Here is a 10040-nt window from a genome sequence, read left to right as displayed (position 1 = left end):
ATGAGACATCAAGTCCCCTGAAACTCACTTATGGACAGTTGTGAGTCACTGTATGAGTACCGAGACCCAAACTCAGGTCCTTGGCAAAAGCAGGTGCACCTAACCTCTGAACCATCTCTCTAGTCCCACCTTGTTTTTTGAGACAGGGTCTCTCCCTAAACTCGTTGCTCACTGTTTCGGCTAGCCTGGCTGAGCCCGCTGGACTCCATCTGTTCCCACCTCCACCACTGAGCACGCCTCCCTAAGCTGCCACACAGGTGTTGGGGGATGGGAACTCAGGTCCTCATGTTTGCACAGCCCACTTTCCCAGCCTGTTTGTTCCCTGGGGAGGGGGCATTGTCGGGGTCCAGCCTCGACGAACCCATATGTTCCAGGGTAGGGGCGTGCGGATGAGAAATGTCAGACAGAACAGACCGAGATACAGAAGAACTACAGAGGCAGAGGATAGTACCAGGAGGGCAGCGCAGTAAATACCGAATCTGTCTGTGTTTGTTTTCCACACCCCAACACAAAAAGAAGGAGGGGAGGAAGAAGGCAAAAGACAACCAGAAAAGACATCAAGCCATTATTTCCTGAGTTAAGCATTCTGATGTTTTGGGCAGATACATGTTTAGATACGATGTTTAGTCAAATACACCCTAGACCTGTATCCTATAGGCAGCCACTCGCTGGGTCAAACCTCCTGTCTTAAAATGAAGGGGCAGGAGCCAGGCGGTGGTGGCGCACGCCTTTAATCCCAGCACTCGGGAGGCAGAGGCAGGCAGATCTCTGTGAGTTCGAGACCAGCCTGGTGTACAGAGCTAGTTCCAGGACAGGCTCCAAAACCACAGAGAAACCCTGTCTCGAAAAACCATAAAAAAAAAATGAAGGGGCAGGGATAGGCTTGAATTCTCTGCCTTTGGTCAAGGTTAAGTGAATCCACCTCTAAGGGCCGTCTTACCGTCCCAAAGCACCAAGTAACCACACCCTAGGTCGGGATACCCTGTTTGTAGACACACCTGTTGTCAACAACTTTGAAAGAGCAAAAATAAGCTCAGACTCTCTGCCCTTTAGTTGAGGCTGAACAGGACTCTGGGAACCATACTGGCAATGGGAGTTTGTCCTGCATACCGGGTCTCACTGCACACTTCCACCAACTGCAACTGTCCTCGAGTGGTTTGTGGGGATGTGGTTTTGTTCAGGGTGTAGTTGGTGGTACTTTGGGGGTGTGTAAGGATTGTGTTGAGGGGATGCCCAGGGATGGGGACATCTTTCCAGAGTCCCACCCATCGGAACTACAAATGGAGTTTCAGAGCCTTCCCCGCTCCACCCAGGACCTCTGGGATTGAGGTGCCACCAGCCACGAGTGAGCATCTAATGAAGGTCCTAGGAAATCATCCTGACCAAGGACCCAGGGAAGAAACCGAGTGCCCAGACTCGGAGTGGTTGTGGCATGCTCGCTCACTGTGGGCCAGAGTGGGACTTTCTAGAATTCACTTGTGTGTGGGTGACTGTAACTTGTAAATTAGCACAAGGGGAAAAAGGGGTTTTGTTTGTCTTTGGTTTGCTCCTGTAATAGGATGGGGTTGAAACAGGTATACACTCTGCTTGGTTCAGGGTCTGTGATGACTTTTATACTGTAACTTGATTGGAATAAGAAATACTCAGGGTTGGAACTGGAAAGATGGCTCAGAGGTTAAGAGCACCGACCGTTCTTCCAGAAGACTTGGGGTTCATTCCCAGCACCTACATGGCAGCTCACAACTATCTGTAACTCCAGCTCCAGAAATTCTGACACTATCACACAAGATACACATGCAGGCAAAACACGAAAGAATATTAAAAACAAATAAATAAATAAATAAAATAAAAAATGCTTAGGAGACCAGTGCATCTCAGCTCTGTGTTTGTTGTGAGGACATTTGTTCTGGGAAGGATTTGATCATGAGGAATCTGAGCACATAGATGATTCATTCCTTGATGAATTTGCAATATGATGGTATTTGGGGGTAGGGTGGTAAAAAGCACCTAGTTGGAGGAAGTAGGTTATTGGGGTGGTGTGTCCTTGGGGTACACTTCCTGTATGCCCCCTTTTCTCTGTAGCCATGCGATGTGAGCTGTTCTGTTCCACCACGCCCTCCTCACCCTGAAGTACCTACAACAGTGAGCCAGTATAATCCGTCCTGTCTTAAGCTGCCCTTGTCAGGTGTTTGGGCATGGTGACAAAGGCTAACCAATGCGATCTGTAGGTGACCCTTCGCTTCCTAGTCCCTCTTCTGCACCTCTTGTCTACTTGGGGTTCCTGTTTCCTCTTCCTACAGCCAGGTTTCCTCCTCGGGTATCTTCAGGTTTACCTCGTTATTTCTCACAGACCTAGAGCCTCCTCCGGGTACGCATAGTCTCAGAGAAGGGACATGCAGCCTCAGGGACTGGCCAAGCAGAGACGTCATCGCCATCCCAGTGGTAGAGCCGAGTGGCTGTTGTAGCATCAACAGCCCTTCAGATCATGTGTTTGGGGCAGACGCAGTTGCCCGAAGGAGGAAAAAATCCCTCTTACTAAGGGAAGGAGATGTGGTTCCAGTTGGGCTTTTGTCTCCTGATCTAAGTGACCCAAACGATACTGGATACAAAATAGAAACCTTAGCTCCATCTCCTCGACGTTTTACCGCCATCTGCAGCAAAATAATCATGCTAAATCTACCAGCCTTTATACCGCAAATGTGACCGGCACCCAGAGCTGTGCCCTACACAGCTCAAACAATTGGCTATCACAGCCTTACCCCCTCCAGTCCCTCATTAGGGAACATTCTACCCCATGGAGCTTTGAGCAGAAAAAGACAGAGACCAAAGGTGTAGGGCTGGACGGTTAGAAGGGACAGAAGGCGCCCATTATCACCTGTCTTAGTCAGTGTTCCATTACTGTGAAGAGACACCATGACCATGACATATAAAGGAAACAGTTTAATTGGGGCTGGCTTACAGTTTCAGAGGTTCAGTCCATTGTCATCATGGCGGGGAGCATGGCGGCCGTGCAGGCAGACATGGTGCTGGAGAAGAAGCTGAGAGTTCTGCATCCAGAGCTGCAGGCAACAGGAAGAGAGAGACTCTGAGCTTCGCATCAAAACTCACCCCTAGTCACACACTTCCTCCAACAAGGCCACACCTCCTAATCCTTTAAAATAGTGCCATTCCCTGATGACCAAAGCATTCAGATCCGTGAGCCTATGGGAGGCATTCTTATCCGAACCACCACAGTCATCATGACAGGAAGCATGGCGGCCTGCAGGCAGATACTGAAGCAGCAGCTGCAAACCATGGCCTGATCCGAATGTAGGCAGAGTGAGAGACTGGGCCTGGCCTGAGCTTCTGAAACCTCAAAGCCCACCCCTAGTGGCACACTTCATCCAACAAGGCCACACCTCCTAATCCTGCTAACCCTATCAAAGAGTTCCACTCCCTGGTGGCTAAGCATTAGACTATATGAGCCCATGGAGGCCGTTCTTATTCAACCACCGCATCACCCATCCATCATCTACAGACAACGATGCCCTGTCAAGGGGATGGTGAGGAGTGAACTGAAGCCACCGCCAGGCTGGGAGTGACGAGAGAGACCCTGAGGGGAGACTTTGGGGAGACCATCTGTGAAGGGTCTGAGAAGAAACTGTACTTTGCCCCCACATGCTGGAAGCAGCTCCAGTGGGATATTCACTTCGCCCGTGACCTCGGGCTACCTGACCCTGTAGAGGTGGTGCTTCTTGTCTGCCAACGTGACCCCGTTAAAGGAAAGGGGGGGGGTCACTCACTCTCTCATGTAGTGGTCAGAGGTCGACCTGCTGGTTCCATTCACCCCTGGGCAGAATGGACGACCTTGACCTTGCTGTGTTTCCGTGAGTGTTCTCTAACAAATCCTTGATACCCATTTGAGCGGACTCTCGTGGCTCTGCCTACAAACTGCCCCTGGTGAGGTGAGGAAGCCCAGGTTTCTTTAGTGATAGATGCCTGCAGGACTGCCCCTCAGGAATGCATCCCACCCCAGCCAGGGAGGCATCTGTAGAGGAGACAACATTGGTAGAGGGGACCAATGCGCACACCTGGCTTACAAGATGCTCAGAATGTCAGTGACTTCCCCTGATCACTGTGGCAGCCACACCGTGGGAGCTGAGAGGCGAGGACTCCCAGAAATGCTCTAACCACGGTCGGGCCTGGTCCCCGAAGAGGGGCCCCTTGACATCCGAGGCTCTGTCCACAGAGGTACCTGTAGGAGATGAGGGTGGCTACTGGCCAGGCCTCTCTGAGCCTACCACGGCACACACCACCCCAGAGCTCAGTCTGCTGAGGGCTAGAAGCAGCTGCCTGTGGCAAGAGGAATAGACACAGCATGGCCAAGACAGGCTGCTTTGGAAGGTCTGAAAGGGAGGAGGGAGCAGAAATCCACAACTCCTTATGTAGGCTGGAGATGGTGAGATGGAGCACTTCATAACAGCTCCTCTAGGGGGCACCACAGCTACAGAGTGACCAGGGGAGCTAAGACAATCTTATTTTTCCCAACCACAACCCCTCCCTAGGCTTGAAAGGACAGATGTCTTGCCAACTGGGGGGTGGGGGAGGAGGCAGACAAATGCCACTTGAGACCTCTGTGTGGTCCTCTTAAACAGTTGGGTGTGAATGTGCACACGTGTGTGTGTGTGTGTGTGTGTGTGTGTGTGTGTGATGTCGGGGATGTGTGCAAATAAAAATCTGTTGCTTGCACTAGCAGTCCTGTTCCTGGGCACGGGAGTGAGTGTATTGGCACGGACAAGTCACGTCAGTGAAAACACAAGAACGCACGGACAGAAACACAGACATACCCTCCATAAAAAGCTGTGTCCGTACATGCGGCATTTGTGTTATCTGGCATGGATGTGGCTGAGAATATAGGGTTTTGGGGGGAGGTGTAGCCTGAAGATTTGCAGAAGCCTATGGTGTGAGCCTGGGAGTGTGTGTGTGTGTGTGTGTGTGTGTATGAAAAGTGATTTGTATGTGTTGCTGAGAGCACGGACATGAAGCATTTGTGTGCAAAGAGTTCACACGTGAGTGTGCACCAGGCTGAGTGTGTGAGTGTGTGTGTGTGAAGCAGCCTATTCCCTGGACGTGCTCGCAGAAGTGACTGCGAGGGAGATTGAGAGAGATCGGGTACAAAAATGAGCCTGCGTTATGTTTACTAAGGTTGGGAGAGCTCCTGGATGGGGGAGGTGTGTGTGTGTGTGTGTGTGTGTGTGTGTGTGTGTGTGTGTGTGTGCCCCATGTGTGGATGGGTGTATATGGGTCTGGACTATGTGTGTGTGCTCCTGGATGGGGGAGGTGTGTGTGTGTGTGTGTGTGTGTGTGTGTGTGTGTGTGTGTGTGTGCCCCATGTGTGGATGGGTGTGTCTTGGTCTGGACCCTGGGTCACTGTGGTCCCAGGACTCAGGCACTGTCAGGGTGTGCCTGGAGCTTGCCAAGAGCGAAGTGTGGCTGAGGCACCCACCTGAAGATTGGCCCAGTCCTCAGGTTTCACTCATGACCCTGTGACATCAGCGGCAGCAGCTGTCCTTGCCGGCCCGGCCCCCCAGCCAAGTCCCCCAGAGCTCCAGCTCCAGCCCGAGGTGGGCACGGCACCCAGGGCTCGTCCGCCACCACTCCGCTCTGCTTCTGACCAACGGTGAGTACCATGCCTGTCTGCGTCAGCCCAGCCTGGTACCCCAATGGGTGGGTCACCCCAAGAGACAGTGACCCTGGTCTCAACCCCAGCATGGTTCTGAGGAAGTCACCACTTTGCTCTGGCACCACTGACCTCTCCGCACCCTCTCTGCTGTCTGTGCCTGGACCCCACGCTGCCTATCTGCCCTGTCAACCCTCCTTGTGCCCTAACCCTGTATGTCCCCAGACTTGCCTTCTCTGTCGGGTTCTCTCTGCCCCTGCCTAGCTGTCCTTTCCCTGATCAAGGGTCTTCATTCTGGTCACAAACAGCATGTGACCAAAGGTTAGCTCCAGGCAGGCATAGGGTGACCCAAAGGACAGGGTCCAGGCTGGGATTTCTTCAGGAAGGGACATGAGAGGGAACCAAAACAGTGAGTCGGCTTGGCCTGTTTGCTGAGGCCGGGAGAAGCAGGGGAGGAGAGCAGAGAGCGGCTGGAGGCCGGGTGGGGGTGGTGGCGGCCTCTTTGCTCTATTGAAAGAGGAATCCATGAGATACCAGCGGAGGACACATCCCGGCTGCCACCAGTCTAGGCTCTGCCCACTGTCCCGCCCTCCTCCAGCCCTCTCTGCCAGCCTCAGGACTCTTTTCCTAGCAAATTGGGGGGTGAGGGTGGGCAGAGGGGGCCCAAGGGGAGCAACCCTGTGTAGTTAAAAGAGATGTGGGATGTGGAGCCAGAAGGCGCGCCTTGAGAGGGAAGATGGGGTCTCAGCACTTAGGGAACTCAGGGGAACGAGAGAGTCCCGAGGAGACTTGAGGACACACGGGTTCCCAATGTAGACCAGGGAAGTAGTGTCCAGCAGACCCCAGCCCTCTCTGCCCTCAGGACAGACCCCAGGGCAGGGTGGGCAGTAGCGGCTGGTAGAGAGGTTTGACAGCGCTTGGAGAGGCTAGAGCTAATTGGATGTCCAGGTGTTGTTTATCAGAAGAGTCAACTTACTGAAAGTTATGAAGGGATCCCGATCTTAGCTGGGCATTATACACCTGTAATCCCAGCACTTGGAAGGCCGAGGCAGGAGGATTGCCACGAATTCAAGGCCATCCTGGGCCACAGATGACTTTGTATAGGTAGAGACTGAGATCCCTAGGTCAGAGCAGTGCGGGGCTGGGCTATGTCCCGGGGCTTAGAGCATCTACCGTTAGGGAGGCTGCCCCACTCCCCCACCAGGAGGGGGGCTTCCACCTGCTCCCTCTTCACCCTTTCCTGCTGAAGTTTGTGCAAGCACAAATCACTCAGCAGAGCCTGGAAAGGCTGGAGGCCTGGGGAGCCTTTGATGAGGTCCTGCCAGTGAGATGGTTGGGAAGTTTGGGGAGAGAAAGGGCTGAACTTTGGGGAGGTGTCAAAAGCAACCGATGTCATCCATCATCTGCCTGACCATGGCTGTGTCAGGAGGACCCTACAGTGGCAGAGGCTTGGTGACATTGCATGTGGTGGACTTGGGGATAGTGGTAGGTAGGCTGTTTCTTAGGAAGCCAGGCCTGAATCCCCACACAGTGTCCAGGTCACAGGGAACAGAAACCACAGGCCTTGCCTCCAATGATCTCAGAAGCCCACCTCCATCTATAGTTCAGGCAGCCCCAAAGGATTATATGCAGGGATTTAGGGAGTTAGGAGAAGGTGGATGAGGGACCTTTGATGGCCCAGCCTAGCCCTGCTTGTCACTTCTGGTTTGGAAATACATATGCTTGGGGAACTCAGGACTGGGGATCACCTCCCTTGTTCAAAGACGGACAGATGAGAAGTCTGCTCCAGTAACTTCTCTTGAGAGGGTCTGTGCACCCCAGACCAGAACCTGACTCAAACGCAGCCCAGCCAGCACTCGAGGCACTGGGTCTCCTGGTGAGATGTGAGCAGTCAGTCCTGAAGCAAGCTCTCTGCCTTGGGGGCCAGAGAATTCTGGGCATCAGAATGGGTCAGCAAGGAAACATGGATCAGCAAGGAAACATGGGTCAGCAAGGAAACATGGGTCAGCAAGGAAACATGGATCAGCAAGGAAACATGGGTCAGCAAGGAAACATGGATCGGCAAGGAAGTGAGGGGGTAGAGCTGCTGAGGCCAGCAGTGTTCACAAAAGCCTCCGGGAAGAGGCAGAATGGAGGAGAAGGGGCTGGAGATCCCAGAAGCAACTGTCCCTTGAAAGACGTGTCTGGAGAGCAGGGGTGAGACATGAGGGGACAGAGGCAGATGTGCCAGTGACAGCTTGGCACTTCATGGGTTGTACAGTAGGTTTTTTCAACACCTTTTCATCAGACACTTGGACACAAGGGTCATAGCGCTTGCCCGGGGCACACTGTAAGGGAATGGCCAGGGCTCACTCCACAGTGGTCAAGGCCCCTGCTCTCTGGGGAGGAACTTGGGGGTGGGATTGAGTCAAAACAGAGCTTTCCTGAGACTGTGGACACCATGAGTGGTCCAGGCGGGTTCTGGGGCTCTGGGTCAATCCGGTGACTCGTTCAGGGGTCCCCACTGTGGCAGGGACAGGGCAGGTCTCGCTGTGGTTCCCTCTGAAGGTGCTGGGGGACCTGAGTTCCTTTCACCTTTACCCTCACTCCTGGCCTTCCGTGTGTGCGTCCCGTTCTGCAGCATCAGCATTGGCTATTTTTGTTCCCTGCTGTCTTCTGTCAACACCCTGTGTTGACAGTGGGGAGGGTGGCGGCGGAGGGAGGGGGCTCCAGGAGTCCTAAAGGCCGTAGTGGGCAAGGTGGGAGGCAGATTGGGCAGCGTCCTTGTCTCAGGGCCTCTGCCTAGAGTCCTGGCCTAGGAGGGAAGGGTAAGATCCAGGAGTCACTGAACTCAGCCCTGATGGGGACTAGCAGGTTATAGCCTGTGGGTAGCAGTTTAGTCTGGTGGTTAGAACAAGCTGAAGGCCCAGTTGTCAATCCCAGTTACTCTATCATGAGCACCTGGTGGGTCACTTACCCTTCCCATGCCTCATCTGTCAACAAAGTGATGCCGACAAAATCAGAGAGGATTCAGCGAGTTCGCGGACACTTTGTGCCCAGAGCAATGTCTCCAGTGCAGTAGCTGTATGAAAGCGCTTGTTAGTTCATTGTGTCTACACAACAAAATAAAACCCCTCACCACAGTGTGAGAGAAGGAAAGGAGCTACAGCCTCAGGGAACCCTTCAAAACCAAGATTTGGGGCCTGAGGAGATGGCTCAGTCCATAAAGCGTTTGTTATGAAAGCATGAGGACCTGAGTTCGGATTCCCCAACACCCGTGTAGAAAGTCAGCTGTGCCTGTTATTCCAGCACTAGGGAATCCCTGGGGCTTGCTGCTCAGCTAATCCGGCTGAATCAGTGAACTCCAGACCCCCAAAACCAGGACACCAAATAATGACCTCTGACCTTAACCCACACACATATGTGCATACGTATATGTATGCATGTCTGCATACACCACACACACACACACACACACACACACACACACACACTGAGGGCAGGGAAAAGCAGGGATGTTTTTTGTCTGATCTGGTCTCTCTAGAGTTGGGGGCCTCTTTAGCACGGGCTGAGGAGACCTCCACCTAGGTTGCTGTGAGGACTTACATCAACAAGGCCGAGGGTGTCCCATCAGAGTCCTTTGTAGAAAGGTCTGCTGTTGAGATTGGCAGGTTTCAGTCGGTCCAAAGAGGGGAAAGGAGAAGACTTTCCCAACATAACTTCTAGGGAACGTCCCAAAAGCAGGAGCTGGAGGCAACACAGGCTGCCTGAGGACGGGGCAGTTGCCAGAGCAGAGCCTGTCAGCCTTCCTTGCCGATCTCAGGTGTTGCCGGGTGGCTGTCGGCCACTGTGCCTGTTCCCAGGGCTTCTGCAGGGCCTGTCAGCTCGCGGTTTCCATGTGACGGGGGCTGATAACAGGGGTTATAGCACTAGGTTGGCTCTGGAATTCTCTGGGTTCTAGAAGGGACAGAAGGAGCAAGGTACAGTATAGAGAGACTGAAGGGAGAGGAACAGAGGCAGGGGAATTCCTGAAAGGAATTACCCAGGAGGAGGTGCCATGGTGGTGGAGGCAGTACCACACACACACAGACATGTCCAGAGCAGGTGAGGGGCTCGCACATGACTACAGTGTGTGCGAGAGGCAGTTTGGGGAGGAACCACCACTGTGTGCTAGGCATTGTTTCTCAGAGTGACTTGAGCTAAGAGAAGGCAGGAAGCCCTGGGCTTGGATAGAACAAATCAATCTTACCACCCTTTGAGCAGCTGGGAAATGAGTCAGAGTTGAGTGTGTGTGTGTGTGTGTGTGTGTGTGTGTGTGTGTGTGTGTGTGTGTAAATAGGCCATAGTGGGAACTGGGAAATGAGTCAGAGTTGAGTGTGCGTGTGCGTGTGCGTGTGTGTGT

This window comes from Microtus ochrogaster, chromosome 7, assembly GCF_000317375.1.
Source record: "Microtus ochrogaster isolate Prairie Vole_2 chromosome 7, MicOch1.0, whole genome shotgun sequence".
NCBI classification, from domain to species: Eukaryota; Metazoa; Chordata; class Mammalia; order Rodentia; family Cricetidae; genus Microtus; species Microtus ochrogaster.
This window is presented reverse-complemented; position numbering follows the sequence as displayed.